The sequence below is a fragment of the Protopterus annectens genome, chromosome 6.part1 (genome assembly GCF_019279795.1).
Source record: "Protopterus annectens isolate FY-2018-M chromosome 6.part1, PAN1.0, whole genome shotgun sequence".
Classification (NCBI taxonomy): Eukaryota; Metazoa; Chordata; order Ceratodontiformes; family Protopteridae; genus Protopterus; species Protopterus annectens.
Genome location: NC_056738.1, coordinates 307,179,643 through 307,200,630, shown reverse-complemented (window position 1 = coordinate 307,200,630; position 20,988 = coordinate 307,179,643).

Here is a 20,988-nt window from a genome sequence, read left to right as displayed (position 1 = left end):
AATTCTGAACACATTTACACTACAGTAGCCACACTGAGACAGGGCCACATTTTCCTTTGTGCATCCTTACAGTAATCCAAGGAGACTTCTTTTGTAGAACTGTGTGCAGATCAGATTGCATATCTGAAGGGCATAGAATGAAGGCAGTTCAGAAGATGGCGGCAAACACAGAGCAGGGCCTGCAGTAGAAGTCAGATGTTTAGAAAGATCTAAGAATTTAGTATGTTTGCATAAATGAAAGGCAGAAGTTGATGGGCACACTGAACTACTCATATGCCTCAGTGTACTCTACAAAGTACAATATGGCATCAAATTTCAGAAGAAGAGATATACAAGAACCAGAGCACAATCAGAATAATGTGGAGGAGTTGGGGTTAATTTTGTAGCAAAATGAGTAAGTATTTTTTTGGAGGAAAGTACTGACCCCATGAAACCACCATTTTAAGTACCTAATGGATTCAAAATGATGGATGTTTTCAAGCATTTATATGACAGATATAAGCAACTTTTGGGAAGGGGAAGTAAGTAGATACATAGGGCTGATAAATGGACAAAGCAGTGGGCAGTTGGAGCAGTTCAGTCAGTATTTATCGTCTATTAAAACCTATGTATCAAAGGTCCCTTCCTCTATACCAAGTTGGGAACCTTCTGCCTAAGGTCATCTTGTTGTTTTTTTTTTCTCTAGTGATATTAGCTAAGCTTTGCCCTCTTCTCTGCTTATGCTTTGAGGCTAGCGTCTTACAGAAATCTTCCCGAAGATGTGTCTTAAAATTCTGTGTCTATATCAGAGGCTAAGCATCATTGTTCCGGAGCTGTGTGCCTTTCTTTCTAGTTACATATTGCATCAGTTTTGACCTGTCAGCTTTGTTTAACTGAGCGTTGTCCTCAGTTTCCTTTTCTCATATGAATTCAACATCTTGGTTCTTTGTTGCTAAATCTCACCTCATGCCTATCCCTCAACTTTCTCCAACAGAAACCTTTGCCCATTTTCCAGCTCACACTAACATAATCTTTGACCTCTAATTTCATACTATAATGTTCATATTAACATTTTAATAATGAAAGTTAAGCCTGAGAGCTGAAAACATCTTTGTCTTTTTAGCATTGTAGATCATTATGATAATCACTGCTGTAGATGTGGTAATGTCATGTTATTATTATTTTGTAAATGCCTTTTAGTCTTTTATAGATACATGAACTGTATATGTTGTCGTCTTGCATACTCATTTGTTCCTCTTCTTACCCTGGTTCACTCTTGCAGAGGTATCTTTGCACAGGGTACCAGCCATGCTTGAGAACTTAACGAATCATCCCCTTTACCATAAACATGAGCTTTTATTTGACTTCAGTGGCACAACTACAAAACTGTTTATATACGTAAAGTCAATGTATAGAATGGGAAATAGTTCACTGAAATGAAAACGTCATAAAAAGAGACACAGCAAAATGTTACCCATCCTAATAGTAAACTATTCTGCCTTGACTGCTTTGACAAACTACTTTACAGCATACTAACAAATTTTATATATACCACATTAGCTTCAGACAAATTACTTTGTCTACTGTATGATAGATGTATCTGTAACAAATACAAATTAATGGCACCACGGGGCTAATTAGTCTGCTTGACTTGTAAAGGAATACACTTTTAAGATTACACTATGAAAAGTGTAGTGTCTCAGTTCTGATGATTCACATCATGTGAAATTACAATATATTTAACTTTGTAATGTGATCTCTCTATACTCTCCCTTTGGGATTAAAAACTTTCCATTTCAAGAAGAACTGCAGGAGGCAGGTATGTAATGCTTGCTTTAAAGCAAGCAGAATATATTACAATAATTCTGTTCCATTACATTTTTTGAATTGTGGTATTTTGGCAAGCTCGCTCGCAACCAGTTCAGAACTGAATCAAGTAGGATTTAGTTATGACCGGCACAAGCTGGCTACTTCTTGCCTGACAGGTTTGCTGTAATACTGCACCACATGGTAACCATCAGGCGGCATGGTAACAGGCAACTCCAGGAAATGGAATAAATTCATAGGTTGCTGTTCTTAACCAATGCATTTTTGAGATGTCTTTAGTCACTGTTAATATTCCACCAAAGTAGTAGTTATGAGGTCAGCAGCCAAATCTTGAATTTTTTTCCTAAAATCTTTGAGAAATTGCCTATCTGGATACTTAAACAATTTCTAAAGTAGACAGCCTCCCTGTCATTTTCCAAAAATACTGTTTAGTTTGTAAAATTTTAAAAACAGAATGTAATTGTTTATACTTGAATACTAACAGAAGGCCAAAATGTATAACATGAATTTATTTTGGTATGGTTGTTTTGTCTACAAGGTTTCTCATTTCTTGATATACCCTAGTTTAATTTATGTTAGAAATGCAGAGTATAGTGTGTGCAACATCTGAAAAGTTCAGTTTCCTTTTGGATGCCTTACATCTTTTTTCTGCAAGGGAGATTAATAGCAGTATCTTAATCTGCCTCTCTTGGAGCATGTGTTATGTTTCTCTTTAGTTTTACTGCTTTTATGCATTAAATGATAGTTTCCATGGAAAAGAAGCACAATATATATGAGATACTAATCCCTGGACAATATGCTTCTTTTTAATTCCCAGCTCACCCATTGTATATCACTTTAGACCTTGAATAATATAACCTTTCTAGTCACAAATCCCTCTGATTTAGTTGACAGTGGGCAAGTGAATGGGGAGTGGACATCCAATGCTCTTATCAAATTATGCTTTGTAATGCCGATGGCTAGATTAATTCTGTGCTGACAACTCAGTGAACAGAAAGCCCTTGCTGGATTTCTAAATATTCTCACTTTGACTGACAACCCACTGCAATGATGTATGCCCTCTGTACTTGTTGACAAGTTCTGATATAGGAACTGTCAAAATGCTGCTTTTATTATTCATCAGTTATATCCTAAGCTGTAATTAGACAGTCCTATACTTACCAGATTTCTTTATTGCTGCATTTAGGATCACATGTCCAATTCTTTTGCAAAGTATGAAACACTTTCTGAGTGTCGTCAAAGAAGACAGGTTCGCCTTCTCACTCCCTTTCTTGCTGTCAGTCTTCTCTTTCCATGGAAAAAATGACCATGGTGTTCCCAACACAGCAAAGCACCTGCTGGTAGCAGCATGATTTCCTACAAGCTGATGGGAGGCATCAAGTTTAAGCAAACCAGAAAGTGATCCTCTTGAGTTAACTGCAACATCTTTGATCCCAGGCCAGGGGGAGGAGGGGCCGTGACAGCCATAGATCAGAGACAACAAAGCACTGAATGAGCTTAAAGGAGCAATGTACTGTGACATATTTTATGTCAGCAGTCATTTTCAGTTATATAGCAGTTGTGTTGGGAGAGAAGGCATTTTTTACTTTTGACTAATTCATAAACAGAAGGGAATTACTTCTGTGTGGATTTTTATTTAGTTCTTATTTTATTATATATGCATACAGAGACATGGAACCTGAATGAGTACAATGACCTTATTCCTCTATAGTATTAGCATCTTTTGAAGATGAAGTAAGACAACATCTGAAAAACACAGAGATGGTGGAGATCTATAAAGAACTACTTCTGCTACACAAAATTATCTAAATCAAAGATAGCTTCTCCAGTAGCTGAGCTAATGAAGCGTAAAACAGTGATAAGTAATCTTCCAATGTGCATTAACTCCTGCCAGTTTGGGTAAATTCTTTTAAGAGGATTCATAACAAGGCCACTCAGAAAATTATAATGTAACATATTTTTTTCAGATATAAGAACTAAGCAAAATGCACTGGTTAGCTTCTTTCTTAAGTGTGAAATAATAGGCATCATTCTGTGTTTCCTGAATGGCAAGGGGAGTGATGACGAGTCTCATATAGCAATAACCCACGCCTGGTTGTGGGTAATGCTGGATTTACCCACGGTTGGCATGGTTTGGTCCCGAAGGCGAAGCCCAAGGGACCAAACAAAGACAACCGTGGGTAAATCCAGCATTACCCACACCCAGAAGTGGGTTATTGCTATTATACAATGACATTATTTAAGAAAAGAAATAATTACTTTTCTTCAATAATGGCATTGTATAATGCCTCTTTGCTGCCCTTCCGCAGCTGTCTGGTGTTCCGCATGCCTATGCAGTACATCAGAGCTGTGGGCAAAAGCAACGGAGAACGCAAGATCTCCGTTGCTTTTTACTGTCTCGCTATGTTAAATGGGTTTAACATAGCGAGACAGCTTTAAAATAAGCAACGGAGATCTCCGTTGCTTATTTTAAAGCTGTCTCGCTATGTTAAACTCATTTAACATAGTGAGACAGGTTAAAAAAAAAAGCAACGGAGATCGCAAGATCTCCGTTGCTTTACTATTGTCGCTATGTTAAAGGAGTTTAACATAGCGAGACAGCTTTAAAAAAAGCAACGGAGATCTGCGTTGCTTTTTTTAAACCTGTGTCGCTATGTTAAACTCTTTTAACATAGCGAGACAGTGTTTTATACTAACGGAAAAAGTCCGGGCGACCGGACCTTTTTCCCTTAGCATATTGAGGGATTTACAACGGGCACGCTGGTTGGGCTGGCCAATCAGCGTGCACGTTTTAGAGGAGGCATTGTATAATTTAACATTTTGTCTTCTTGACAGGATAGTAACAAAAACCGAGTAGATGCAGATAGTTAAAATGCACATCTGACAGTGGATTATTTTTCACAAAATTCCTCACCTCTGAAAGCTGAATCCATAGTGAACTTTTAAAATGTGTGTTTTGTCCTGTAATAGGGATGTGAAATTGGACTTCTGAATTTGTGTCTAATATTGCCTGCTTGCATCCTAAAGTGAGTAATGGACAGAAGTCTATCAGGGCAGAAGTGCAGAACATTTTATTTATTTATTTATTATTTGCTATAGTATTTTAATTTCTATTCTTAAACATTTTGCAATTAAAATAACAAGATAATCGTTAATTAAATGGTGAAATAAAACAGTTCAAAAGTCAGAGATAAAAAAGCATACAATCAAAGAAACAAAAAAAAACTATGATATGTAACAACAAAATTCTCTCTCTAAAAAATGATATATAACAACAGAATTCTCTCTCTCTTTCTTTTATTCTCTCTAAGAGGTATTGAATAGACCCATCTATTGAGATGGCAGCTGAGGGATCTCCTGAAATTCATGTATCAAAGAAGATAGCCAATTCCAAAGTACCAGGTAAGGTAGGCAAAGGATAGCCTACCTGATGCCTCAAGATGGGCCCTTGGAACAGTGAGTGGCCCCTCACTTGATACTGTACAGTCCCTTACTGGAGTACAGGGCACTAAATCTCTTTTACATAGGAAGGGCCCAGGCTCTGCAGGGTACAGTAGATAAAAGAGTTTTAAAGACAATCCTAGCAGCAACTTGCAGCCAGTGCTCTTACAGAACAGGTGTTACAAATCACATGATTTGTGTAAGATGCCACCATAAGCAGCCTTGCTTGCTGAGTTCTCACTCACTGTAGTCCTGCATGTGCAGCCTCCGCAAAACTGAGGTAAAGAAGACAATAAAATGGTTCAAGTGAGATGGCACCATTTACTTTTTTTGTTTTCTATTCATAGTTTCTGCTGAGACCAATACCCCCCTTTTTGTGGTCCTCTGCCAGGACTCCTTTTTTTGTTTAAAACCACTGCAACTGGTGACCCTCATTTAATGACATTGGATAAAGCCAGTTGTATGCCTCTGGTGCACCATTACCTATGGAAAGGCCATGGAATTCTGTTGTCCTTTGTGAGGAAGCATATTGTACAACAATGATGTTCTGCATTTGGGCATTGTGCTATACAGTCTTTGACACCTGCAGTGTCCACTAATAACTATTGTTACCCCTTTATTTATCTTATATCCTGCAGTCTACCCAAGGCAGGCTAAAGAATTGCTAGATTCTCATTCCTTCTTCACTCAGGATAGCCCTACAATGACTTCAGTCTGTTTCCAGATACAAGTCACAATCCCTAAAGAACAAGAACAGCTAGTGTCCTGCGTCAGAGCTTTGTGCCGCACATCAGGATTTCATCACTGATTTAAAAACTAGTGTGTCGTGCATCTATTATGTCAACATTCTCAGGGTATTGGACCTTAGCAGCCAATATCACAGTGCCAATACTAAGGTAAAGGTCATGACAGGTGCTTGGAATGATAGGATGGTGAAGAAAATGTCACAATGTCTTTATATTACAGAAAAATACTTTTACTGAGTAAAGAAACCCATGCTGGACATCACAGAAATCAATGGATTATGCAGGACAGGCTCTGATCTACAAATAGCTAGCCCCTCAAATACAGACACAACACCACTGAAACTATCGCTATGTGTTGCACCAAGAATAACTGAGTATTTATGAAGGACAAATTCACAAGGCTGTTGTGGACTCTTTACTACCCTGCTCCAAGTCACCAGTGAAAGAACCATGTTACAAGTGGAGCCATTCACACTACAGCATGTATAGGCTAGAAGATGGATTAGTATTTGTAGGTATGAAGGTACTTGCTCTTAGTTTTCAAGGAATACACCACGTTAAGTCATATTTCCCCTTAAGTAATTTATCATGTAACAAGTACTATGAAGAAATTATATTTTTTAAGGCCAGTTGCCACACTAGATACAGTCCTGTGATGTATTTGGGCAAGGGAATCCCAGAATGAAAAGTTTATAGACACATGCTACAGAAATATGTTATGAACCTGCACAATAATTGCTATCCTGCTGGAAGAGAGATTACATTTCCAACAGCAATACCACTAAACAGATTTAGAATTAACAGGGATTATTTGATGATCAGTTCTGGGTAGGAAAGAAATGTGGAATCTAGATGCCACTTTATAGCATGTGGTATGTGTATGTATGTATGTGTGTATTTAAATGTGTATTGGTTACTAGTGTCACTGCATGTCCATACAAACAAGGGAATGATAAAAAAGCCCTTCTGCACATTGCTTCAGTGATTCACTGCTTCCAACTCTTTAAGTGAGTGAAATCTCACAATGCTGTCTGGATAACAGCAGGAGTATGTATTGCCTCCAAGGTTTATCCTGACATCTGGTGAAGTCTTTGCCAGGGAGCAATCCATAATGCCAGTGAGATAGGGCCTTCTTTGCATACTGATGGCGGAGTAAAGAACAGCAGAGGATGTGCATACAGTCCTGAACACGAGTATGGAAGGTACACACCAAATGCTGAGTGTCAAAGTTAAGACAGATGCTGCTAGGTTAGAGAATAAATTAAAAAATGCCACATGTAATTATGTTCTCAGTTTGCAGCCATTTTAATACTGTATTAATATTAACCTACAAAATATTAATTCCAAGAAGAGGACAGTAACATTTTTATTTTTCGACTTAAGAATTAAGGTGACTTCACATTTAATTTTTAATTCTTACCTCTGGAGAACTTCAAAGCTGAAAGCATATTTTGAAATGGTCTCTCACAATTGCTATGTAAGATGTGTTTTTACAGAGTTATGTATAAATTGTTTTATTTTTTTCTTAATTCTTACTAAAGAAATAAGACTGGATTGGAATTAAGCTGTTCTGATCTTATGACATTCCAATAAATGCAACTTTCATTGGAACCTGTTTCATCAACACATACACATCAGCTCTTGATCCATCAAAAACAAAATAAAATTAAAAAAAAAATGATGTTTTGTTAGGATGGCAAGTCCTGTTATCTCTAATTATATAGACTCCAAGACTGCTCAACAGTGGGGCTAAGCAGAAACCTCCTTACCCTTCTTACTTTCACTGATTATTGATATCACTGTAGCCTTGGAAACATTCAAAACTCTTCCACCACAATAACAATCACAACCACTAATCAAAAATCCCCACACACTACATAAAATAAACTTGTCACCATATAACACCATTTAATACCAACATAAATGCAAAATAACATTCAAACTCTTCAGTGAGACAGCAATAAATTAAATATATCACCAGATTAATTTTTGACTAAATGGGGAATTGATGAACTGGGTAAAGCCCACTGTTTTGCCTAGTTGAACATATCTTGAATAAGGGTTATATAAAATGCCCTATCACTTGACATTTCAGGCAAATCTCCTTGGTGCAACATGACCCTAATTGCTTCTGGTACTAAGTAAACAAATGTTTATAAGTACTGAAGTCTGGACATTTTAAGTGATGCTTAAAAACGCTGTTTTGGCTTGACCCATTTACAGAAGCATCTAGAAAACAGGGAGGGGAACAATGTATTTATTTACCTGAAATCAGTTAGGGCCCCAAAAAAGTCTCTAAATGCTTCAAATTTCACATTGTCTGTGGTTGTCTTCACTGAGAGTGTCTTACTGTGACTTAAGATCTTGATTTAAGGAGACTAGACTATTGACCCTCTCAGTAAAACTGTACAAAATGTTTCTGGCAAAATCCTGGCATTTCTGTTGGCACTTGTGGATATACTCAGAAGATACATAGGTTGAGCAGGTTAATACAGATATATGAGTCAGTTATTTCTCAATTTGCACCAGTGCATATATAGATAAGCAAGATGACTGAAGATATTTCTTTTTCTTACTGGCAGACAATGGAATTCACTTACTTGTGTTACTCAGTAGAGGAAAATAAGGTGTATACTCTACCTGGCTGCTTCTTTCTATTTAAACTATAAACAGTGAACTTTAGGAAACCAAAACAGCTCTATGGTAGCTAAGCATTAGAGTGAGGAAAGGATTATATCTTAGAGGGAGGATAATCAAGTACAACCAGGATACAAGTATGTTGAATAGGGGACCTTGGGGCATTGGGCCTGGTTTTCTACAAGCAATTTGTTAAGAAAATAAACAAAGTGTGGACATGTCTTTTAGACGTGTTTGGGGAGTGTTACCTTACTGGAGAGCTAAGGCATTCATTTTCCCTTTTATATCCCTCTCTTTTGCCACAGTATAAAAATTCAACGTCTACCCTTAACTGATTATATTTCAACTGCACAACCATTCCACACCCAGAGGAGCTCATCTCAACATTTGATATTACAGTTCTTCAACTTAATTATATGGTTATTAAGTCCTACATCCTGCAGTTTCCATCACACTAGAAAGCAAGCTATGTATTCTCTGTCCACTAGCATCTCTATAGCACTTCTGTATCAAAGACACTGGAAAATTTGTCAAGGCATTGTTCATCATTCAGTTTAATCCTTTTACTACCAACCATTTTCAAAAAACTCTGTTCCCAGTTGACTAACAATTTTAGGCTGTTTTAGGTTCTTCTGCATAAAGAACTGTATCTTCAAATGGTTTCAGATGTTCTCATCAAAATTTCAGAGAATAATACCGGGATATTATTTCTTATGGAATACTGTTAGATTTTATTTCTACATTCAAAGGAAAGGAAGCAGCTTTATCTTGATTTTTAATGAAAGAAATAAGTAAATGTAACTTTATGCCACACCTTTTTTATTTATTTTTTTTCCAGAATTAACCTAGAAAGACACAGTAGCATTATTAAATGGATAGAAAATAATGGCTATGATGGGTCCTCTCCTTGGCACATGGTCTAGATGCATCATGAGGTTATTTCCTATGTTAATTAGCCATGCACACTCCCCGCAGTAAAACATTTATATAACCAAGTGATTCAGAGAATTCCCTTGGCTGTGTAAGTCATCTCGACTGAGTTAATTAATTCGACCAAAGGTTCACATTCACACATTACTTTCAGTGAGTGAGATTCCATTACAGGAAAGTGCTAGGAGATTTAATGGACATGTAGTGGTGGGGCATATGTACATTATTTTGTGTGTATGGCTGCATGTAGGAGTGTTTGTATAGGTATGATTGGTCCTAGGTGTGTGTGTGTGCTTGTGTGCATGTGTGTGTGCGCATGTGTGCGTGTGTGTGTGTGTGTGTGTGTGTGTGTGTGTGTGTGTGTGTGTGTGTGTGTGTGTGTGTATGTCTGTGTAAGCATATGTGTTTGTGTTTGTGTGTGTGTGTATGCCTGTGTGACTGTATGTGTTTGTGTGGATGAATAGCTGAGTGTGTCTGTGAGCGCACTCAGGTAACGTTAGTATGAGAGTATGTGTGTGTATGTGTCAGGGGATGCCATACCTCTAAACTCCCTTAAAATAACAAGAAAATCCTGCAATACTGAGAAACCACTATACACTAGGGAAATTTATTTTTGTAAAGCCACTTAACAAGTTAATAGAACAGCAGTTTCACAGAACAAAAGATGTATGGGGTGGAGGAAAGGACACAAGATACTAGGGATACATGATAAATAGTACCCAAAGACACTAAAAAGCTAATAGAGTAACAGTTTTGTAGTGGAAAATATGTACTGGCAGGGAGAACAGTAGACACCATGGATATGAAATATTACGCTAAGTCACTTAAAGAAATTACTAGAACAACAGATTTTGCTACACAAAAACATGTAACTTTGGTGGAGGGGGGTGTTCTCTGTAAATATTACCCTAACTCACTCAAACAGACTCAAGCCATTCCTAACTGATACCACCAGCCATTCCTAACTGATACCACCAGACATTCCATCTCCAGAACACATCTACTCTCCATCCTCTTATATGCCTCACCAATATTCACTAACAGACCTAAGCAAACTGGAATCCTGCTATAATAAAATAGGCAGATTTGCTGCAAACCTTCCCTATAGATCACACCACTGCACAGCACTCCACCAACTAAATGGATGGAACTACCTAATCTTCTATCCTTTAACTAACTAACTTTCACTCACTCCATCCCTCATCATCCTGATAACTGCCCAGTGCTCAAGGACTTAGTTCAGCCACACTCCAACTGTAGATCTCTAAGATTCTCCAACAAACTCCTACTGAAAGTAACTAAGTCCAATAACAGTCATGGTGATTCACTGTTCTCCAGCAGCATTTGAAAGTCCTGGAACTCTTTGCCTCAGATTATACTTATTAATACTAACAATCCCATAGTCAAACTACTTCTTAAGGAACATCTAACCAACACCTACCTGGCTTTGCTCCTGCACTAAGCCAGGATAAACGTTCTTCTTTATCTTATTACCATGTTATGCCTTCTCTGTATTCTAGATCTATCAACCTTTACCCAGCTGCCCCCTTTTCTGTGTCTCTCCTTTCATGTACTTTTACTTCAGGTGTTCCCTATGGGAATTCAAACAGTATGGAGTGGAGTACTTCATCTTCCTCTACAAGTTATTGTTTTTAATGTTTAAATACTGTATAGTCCTATTGACCACTGTTATTCTGTTCTGTAAATACACATTGAATATTGCACTGTCTTATTTTTAAAATTCTCGTATTGCATTCTATGTAATAAAGCTTTTCTCCACCATCTTATTTTACCACTGTAACAGCATTACCAATTGTATCTATGTAATGGAGCTTTTCTCCCTGCACCTCCGCTGAAAATGGGCCATTGGCCTAGTTGGACTTTCCTGGTAAACAAAAGTAAATAACTAACTAACTAAATAAATAAGAATAGGAATAAAGTTTCAAAACATGTACTCTTGGCACAGAGAATGATTTATCAGTTAAGCAGAGCTGTATTCCTCTATGCTAACATTAGACACCAAGGATGCCCTTTAAATAAGGGGAAAAAAGTTTTGAACCCCACACCCCATCAACAATATTGCAGTACTCTGCACTACAAAGCACCTCTTATGTATGGATCTATTTTCTGACCCGTAAGAGGTATGTTTGGTATCGACTGACTGTAATGTTCCCTCAGTTATGAGGGACATGTCTGGGAAAAGGCAAAATCAGAGACATTTTGTACAATCAGGGACAGTTAAGAAGGGATAGTGTGTTTGGGGAGGGGGTGGTCTTCTATACTTCAAAATAATTGTGCTTAAGACTTCCAGACAAAGCTGTGAGGAACACTAGATGACACCAGTGAGATTTTGTTTAGCTAATAGACTGAGACACTTAAAAAGTTAATAGAGTAGCAGGTGTAGGATCATAATTCACTTTCTGTACAAAACAAAGTACGAAAGTCTGTGTGACATTATTAACTATTTGTAATCATCTGTGATTTATGAGTGACAGGAGAAAAACATGAGATTACATCAAGGATGATGTATAAGCTCATGGACAGTAAAGAAGTATGGCTTTGTGTGCATGTGTGTTTGATTATTTGTGTGTGTGTGTGTGTGCGTGTGTGTGTGTGTGGGGGGGGGGGTGATTGAGGGAGAGTGCCTATGCCAAAGGGATGCATGGACTGCTGGAGGTGATTACTGCAGGAAAGTGCTGAGTAGCAATAGCAGTGAGACCGTGCAAGTCTAAAACATGCAAACTAACCAGTAATGAGGTCGTTCCTCATTACAGCTAATGGGCCTCTGAGTCGTATTTTTCTTGATCATGGACACAGCCCTTTTTATCCTCTGTTCTTGGTGCCTGTGGTAGGATCCTTAGGGGTTTTTCCTCAACACTGTCAAGATAACCAGATTCTTTAATACTGACATCTGTCAAGCCAAGCTACAGAAAGATCTGTTTTATAGCTTTATCTTTCTATGCTGACTTCTTAACTATAAGACATGCTGCAGAAGGTATGAAAAGGAACTGGGAAGTCTGCCTACTTTCATTTGGGAATCCATGACAACCTAAATGAGACAAAAGTGTACAACAATGGTCATTTTAATAGCTGACAACTAAAACTACGAAGAGAAATGTAAGACAAAACTGCCCATTTTCCTTTTCTCTGTATTCATTCTTGCAAGTTTCCTTTATTTATACTCAGCTTAGAAATGCATTTAGGTTCACAGGTTTATAGTAGACTAACAACCACTAGGGTCCTTACAAACCTAACCATGCAACCCGACCCAGTTTTCTCCCCAAGTTCCTTGGATGCCTATATGGTGGGATATGTTAGCAAAGTGGTAGCTAAAGGTTATGTGTGCTGGTGGTGGGATATATTAGTTGATGATTAATTTGCTTACTGTTGACCTGTGTCCATCAGAGACATGGAGGCCAGACTAGGGGGCAAATTTGTGATTTCCCATCCAATGATCACAGTTTCTTTTGAATGGAGTCAGGGATGAACTCTGCTTCACACCAGATTCATAACCCAGAGGGTCCCTTCACTCTGGAATAAAATCCCAGTCCAGGTTAGGCAGAGTCCCTCATTGACTCTCTTCAAGAGGAATCTTGATGAGTGGATGGGAGATCGTAGGTATACCCCGGGTATCACTTCTGTGCCCCTGTTAGACAGAGGCACAGTATACTAACCTCGAAAAAGGGCATAGCAAAATTAATTTAAAATGGGTGGCGAAAGCCAAACATACTCTGGCTAGGCTTATAAATGCCCTAGGGCAGATAGCCTAGTATGAACCTATGAACCTATGAACCTATGGGGGGTTTATTCCATAGTGCTGGGATCCTATGAGACACATATCAGTCCATCAAGCATGTTCTATTTATGTAGCAGGCAAAGTTCAGGTCCTAGGATTTAGTGTTTCTGGTGCTGTTTGTCTTGTGGTTGTGTAAGACATCCATCAGAGCTGTATCTGAGGATGTGTTATATGCTAGGCATAGAGCGTCTCTCAGTAACCTGTAGGAGACTGAGTACAGAAATAAGACTTTTACATGATCTCCATATGACATGATTCACCTGGTGAAAAACCTTTGAGGGCATTCCAACTGTTGCAAGTACCTGGTTAAGTAGATGCCAAAGGGGGCATTGTACTCAACAATAGGTCTGATAGGGGCTGAGTAGAGTGGTTCTATAATTTTCTTGGACCTGGATACCATACCCTTGCTTATGAGTTGGGCAATATAGAATGATTTTATTACTATCTTGGCTACGTGTTGGTTGAATGCCAGATTACTGTCAGCATATGCTACCAGATCTTTTTTCTAATTTAAAGGGAATTGCATAAATGGGACCAAATAACTAACTAATGTGTGACTGGCTCCCTGAAACCAGACATGTACTGTAAAAAAAATAATAATTATGGGCACTGAACATATGTAAGATGGGTTGTTCTAGAACATATGGGTTAAGATCAAAGAAGAGAGGATGTGTAAATTAACACTGTGGGTGGTTAGATCTGAAAGTAATTAAATTTTATTGGCTTGATAGAGTAAGCCAGACAGATGACTGTTTTAAGTGCCACAGCAAAGATACTTGTAAAAAAATATTTAGTAGGAAAAGCCTAATCCTGTTCATATATAGCATGTTCACATTACGTTTTGTCCTAGGCCTTTTGTGTACACTGTATAATGCTGTACATACTTCATCTAGAAATTTTGTATGACACATTCCCCTGATGGCATACTATGCTACCTTAAAGACTAAAGACCTTGTCAAGATCATCGAGTTTTGTAGAGAATATCTGTAAAATATGTTCATTTTAAATATTTGGCTTTCAGAAAAGCAGCTGTTTCAAGTTTGTTTGGATTCATCTAACAATCACTCTAGGCAGGATTTTAAATCCTGAGTTTGAAAAGAAAAGTTTCAGGCAGAATTTGAAAGCCTCATTTATGTGGTAGTAAGTGGTAACCTTCAACTACCCTCCCCTGTGTAGTGGGGCTGTGCCTTCCTACAACTTGTATAACCAAGTCTGAGTTCACTACACCTCAAGGAAAGCGAAGTTTCCCTTGCAGCAACTTCAAATGTGATGGATACTCTAAATACTGCTTGGTTGCTCAGGGTAATACCAGGATTTCCCTTTTATATCAAAGCCTTCTGAACACTCTTTGTAAACTATCCATATTGTAAAGCTGGTCTGTCTTCTCAGTAAGTTTGCTAAATGCAGCTGGAACATGACTGCCTGCCTGATATCCCTGTGTTTCTTGACCTTTATGGACTATGTGGCATTGACCTTTATATTTCATATTGATTTCTTTCAATTACTGCTAATAGTTTTTGACTTGATTTTGGACAAACTGAATGCTTTCCTAGGGTATATGAGATGGGTTATTCCTGCCATTTTATTAAATGTGATCCATAGCTGATGGTTTGGCTTGCTTGTACCAGATTGCTCAGATTAAACTGTATGCACTGCCTCCTTCTAAAACACTTATCAAATGTTCCTCAAAATGTAGAGGGTGTAGGATGGTTGAGGAATTTGTTAATGATGACTACTTGGATCCCACATGTTTATCATCATACGTTAAAAAGAAGTTTAACATCAGTGTTGCACTATAGTGTAGCTCTTGTGGGCATGCTGCCAGTACATGGGTAGGTGAGTTATTCATTCCTTCTTCCCTGTTGAGAAGCCTATTTGATCAGGTGATAAAAGCTTTTCTTAATGTAGTTTTATGTGGGTTGAATGGAATAATAATCATTCGCTGTCTTATAAACTGTTGCAATCTGAAAGAGCAATAAACCATCAAGTACAACCATCTTTGATACCTAAAATAGTATTCATATACCATCAAATATAGTTCAATTAGACACTGAGCATAAAGTCTCTACAGGTAGATGGTACCCCTCCATATCCTTTGATATGTGTGTTTTGTCCCTATATCCATGATCTCTAAACAGATTAACTACTAGGTCACATCATCTTGGAGTAAACTGAATTGCTAATTTTCTATTTATTTGGAGGTAGCATGGACTTACAGTCAGTATATTAAGACTTACGTAAGTAGATGAAACAGCTCACCAAAGGAACAGTTAATAAAACACACAATTGTTAAAAAGTAGATCCATGTTCTTCCACAGGGAGGAGAGACTATGAAAATTAAAAGTTACTGAATCCAGTGATAAAACAAAACTTGTATCCTTCTTTATTAAATAAAAGATATATAAAATGTCACCAAACACTAACAAATGAATTGCAACCGGATAAGCCCTTTCAGCAAAGCCTTCTTCAGATACATAGCAAGTTATCAGTAAAGGTTTTAAAGGGACCAGACTGGAGGAGAAGTATTATTAATAAAACTGAAACAACAGAGACAAAATGGATAGCAGATTTACATGCTGATAAGAAACCCAGTTAAAATGGTCTGGTCCCATTAAAAGCTATACTGAAAGGCAGGAACCTCAGGAAGTAATCTGACTGGCTCCTATGTTTAATTTAACTTCAACTGTACTGATAACTTGCTATGGATCTGAAGAAGGCTTTGCTGAAAGCACTTATCTTCTATCAATATCATTTGTTAATGTTTGGTGACATTTTAAATATCTTTTATTTAATAAAGACGGATACGAATTTTGTTTTATCACTGGATTCAGTGACTTTTAGTTTTTATGATGTCTCCTCCCTGTGGAAGTACAGCGATCTACTTTTTAACAATTATATTAATACATAGAAGATATGGGCATCGGGATGCAGGGGTCCAACTCTTCTGCAAAAAAGTTATCACATAGGAATTTTTTATAAACTGAATATAGTAAGCTTTATAATTAAAGGTAATGATATAACAAGTAATCAAGGGATCCTTTAAATATCATAATACCCAGCGATTATTATGATTCTGGGTTGAGTACTCCATCCATCCATCCATCTGTCTGTCCATCCATCACTTGCCCTTGTGAGAGTAGTAATGATAACAAACTGAGCATGGTAGAGCAGACTTCCAGATATCCAACAGTCTCTATATGTTTTCCCTACAGATGGCCAATCCTGACATGGATGAGGTTGCAATTCACCGATCACAACTTGAGTTAGAACTCATCCACTACTTTTTCTCAGAAGAATCATTGCCAGTTCTGTTTCTGTTTCAGCAGTAATTAATTCCTTTATTGAGATTTTCATTTTCAGAAGTTGGTATATATAACAAAGAGGGTATAGGGAGCTTGCTCCACATAAAGGAGGTGCAGGGGCTTGTTTTTGCAAAAAAAAAAAATGTTGTTTTAAGTGGAGATGCAAGAGTCATTATACCTTGAAAATGTGCTTATTTTAATTTTTCTTTCTTCACTGAGCTGAAAATTCAGACAAGTGTGTTTCTCTAATTGAAGCTTCAAACAGTAGTTACTTAAAGATATGTAGTAGGAGTTTCTCCAGCAATCCTTGTTGGCTCTCTGTGCTTCCTAGGCAGGCTGAGTGCTACAATATCACCAGTGTGATTTGGGCCTTTTCTGGGTCTTCCTTCATCTGGCCTATGTCTGCTATATCCCCTATGGGTGCTGCCCAGCGGTCAGCCTCACAAGGTGCCCAAACTACTCTAACTTAGTGCTTCATAAATAGAAGAACAGCAACTGTACTCAGAAATACCAGACTTCCAGACTCCCTGCTCTAACATGGTAACTAAGTCCCAGCTACCCAATGAGAGAATCTCATTTCTTCCACTTGTATTCATGATCTTATCCTTTCAATCACTACTCACTCTTGACCATAGATGAGGTAGTGAACGTAGATTGACCAGCAAGCTAACAGCTTCATGCTATGACTCATTTCTCACCTTATGACAACAATTCCATACAATTCTTGTAGTACAGCTGTTACTTTGCCTATGAGATGATCATTTGTGAATAAGATACATAAGCTTCTTTTTCTGGGGTACCTGCTTCTTTTCCAGGAGAGAATGTGATCTCTGATTTATGAGGTGCTAATTTTCATTCCAGCTGTTTTAATCACTCCTTGGCATACTAGAATTTAAACTCACTTAAAGCAAAGAGGACAACTCAGTTTGCAAGCAACTAAGATTTAGCTCTCATATCTTCAGAATGGACACTTCTTAGACATTGGCAGCATTTTAATATCCTGACAATGAAATCTTGTTTTCAAAAGTCTAATGTGACTGGTACCATCTACCCTAGAGTTCGTATCACTCCTGGTTGTTAATAATGTTTATACTATTCCACATATTTGGGGGAAAAACTGACTAGCGCGTTTTCCCAGTACTTGATTCCACTGCAGTATTGAACACAGAGGATTATTTTTATTTATTTATTTATTTTACATTTGTTAACTGGGTTAGTCCAGCTGAACATTAGCTCGTTTTCAGTGGAGACCCGAGGAGAAAAGCTCCGCAATCAGTATTAACATTTTATATAAAGTCAGCAATAAAATTGCAATGGCAGCTAAAACAATTAGAGAAATAACATTTTACAATAAAATTTTACAGAAAACAGTTGGGTACAAATGTTAGAGATCAAACTGCAAAAAGCATTTACAACAAATCATACAGAAAAGCAGTAGAATACAATGTCAGAATTTTTACAACAAAAACTTAGGTACAATGTCAATGTAGGGAAAACTGTTCATTATTTCAAGTAGTTATATACAGTATAGGTACAGATGGAAGGTAATGTAGAGGTTAAGCAATGAGACAGAGAGGTAGATGGATATTAAGACAGACAGTGGAAGAGAAAGGAGGGATGAGAGACAAGCTAGGGTTAGGTAGTTTCAGGGAGGATGACTACAATGGCAGGACCATTTATTTATTAGATATTCCCAAGTGGCTAGTTTGAAATGCTTTGTTTGGTTAAGGGACCTAATTTCTAGGGGTAGTTGGTTCCATGTTGTAGCAGGGTTATAGTTATAAAGTAAACACCCTGATTTGATTTTGGGTTTATAGATCTGGAGGAAGTCTTGGTCTGAGCTACGTAATGTCCTGGTTGGGGAATATTTAGTTATAATTAATTGAAGGCTAGGGCAGAAAGATGGTAGATAGAGGATGGAGTAGATGATTAGCAGTTGCTGTAGTAGCAGCAAATGAGGGACTTCAAGCCACTACAACTGTTTAAGAGATAGGCAGTGGTGTGATTTGTAGGTGATTTGTATGACTGTGTATCCGGTCATAACCTGCTTATTATGTGTTCAAGAATGAGATACCAAGAAAAATCTTGGCATCCTTGTCAAGAACACATAATGAAAGGTTATGATTGGAGACCCAATCATAATTCTTTGTAGTAACTGGAGCTTTATCTGCTCTATGTACTGCTAGCTGCAGAAAAAAAGAAAGTACAAAGTGTTTTACGAACTTTCAAAGCTGTAAAGCACAGCCTGGAATGTTAATACTCTTCTTGCCTTTATTGTCAACTGTCCATATTTTTGCTCCATATAGTTGGTCTCTTCCTCATAAAATCCATGGTTTTCGGACAAATTACTGAGGAGTTAATTCATAAAATAATGATATACATTTGAATTTCAGACTTTGTGTCCTTCAGAAAATGCAGGTGAACACATATCCTGTTATTTTAGTTACCTTCTAAGATTATAACTCGAAGTCAAGTACATGCTCCTGATATGGATAGCAGTCAAAAACAAATTTGTTTTTTTTATTCTGTCACTGTCTTTGCTTGTCAGTATTGGCTTATTTGACAGTCAAACATGAGAACCAACCTTAACAAGCTAAGCAGGGGGATGCTTAACATTTGTTAAAGTCCGGTCTTGAAATATAGTAGTTCTTAAGCGATTTATCTTTTTCTGGATATCAGAGTGTAGTCACAGTACTCTATGCACTACAGGGTCCCTATCACAAGCTGGAATTCACACAAGCGCGAATCTTAAAAGATCGAGCTGGGAACATTGAACTCCTGGAAGCTGGAATGGGGTACATGTACATTGTATGAGATTGTGGTACAGTGGAGACCCACTGTAATGCAATCTTGGAGTTTGTATACATAATTAGCGAGGGTGGAGGGTGCAGGGGGCTTGCCCCACTGCAAAAAAAGCAGGTGTTATGTTTCTGCTTTTGTTTGAGCTTCTGGAAATTCAAGCTTTTGAAAGGGACCCGTGCTACAATATAATAAAAAAGACTGATGAAAATGAACCTTTAAGTATGACCCGCGGTAGTGATGCTGCGGTAGTGTTGTCGCCTCACAGCAAGACGTTGTCCCATTTGATTCTCAGCTAGAGTGTCTTCTATGTGGAGGCATGCGTGAATGAGCGTGCCTTCGTTGAAGGTTGTACGTCAGGGCTAATAACTCGGCACGTAAAAATCCACTACCAAACATTAGCGGACCAGAGTTCCGCTGTGGCGACCCCTAACCAGGATAAGCCGAAAGACTGGGCAGGCCTTTGACATAGTAATTCTGTTTTCATCACTAAGCATTAATTACATTTAATGTTCTGGTCCAAACAGAAGATAATTTCTCCAATATATATTCCTTTTTCAAATTTCAGGTCAAGACTCATGGAAATCTTTCTCCTGTATTTTTTCTGCCATAAACATACATATGGCTGCTCCCTATCTTCTCTTTCTTTCACTTTAAATTTAAAACCTTTGCTCCAGAAATCATGTACCGATTTTTTTGTTATGTAAATGGCTTTTTGTCTTTTTTTTTTCCCATTGTATGTTGAGGGCAGTCTCCTTAAATTGTACAAAGATGCCTTATTGCAGTTATAAAATATTCATACGTATTTTTCTTTTTTTATTTTTGCATTTAACAGATTATTTATGGTGCCTTAAGTTTTTGTACTGTATTTTAATGTAAAATGTATTGAATTTTTCATTTACTAGTTTATATATGGTAACAACAGGAAGGATTGAAGATATTTACTTTGACAAGTACATCTCCAAGTGGACATCACTGTAGCATTCCACAATTCAGCAACTGCCTTTACACTGTACTTCTAACATGAATATACGCAGTGCAGAGAAGGGGTGACCTCGCAGCCCTGTTGAATGCTAATAAGACATTCTGAGGGAGGTGCATATGCTAATTAGCCATGTGCTGTCTTCTAAGAAACATCTCCAGGAAGGTATTTACATGGCTGAGTAATTCAAAAAAGTCACTAGGCTGTGTAGAGCAGAATGCCCATCCCACCACATTGTAGTATTTTGGCTGTGTTCAACTGCCTAACTCAAATATGGTGGGAAGACCACTAGACATCAGAGATTACTCTTTCAGTGCCATAATGGCACCAATGGCAGTATGGCGGTCTGGGGATGAAGTGCTGTAACAACACTGACAGCACAAAAGGGTGCAGAGGTGGGGGGGGGTACGAATGCACTAGACACCAGAAATTACTCTTTAAAGAACTGTTACAGAATTTGACTGCAAAATGGGGACTGGAGTGGGGCGGTGCAGTAGACATCATGTAATTATAGGTAAATGCCATAATGGCCATTCAAATACTATGGTG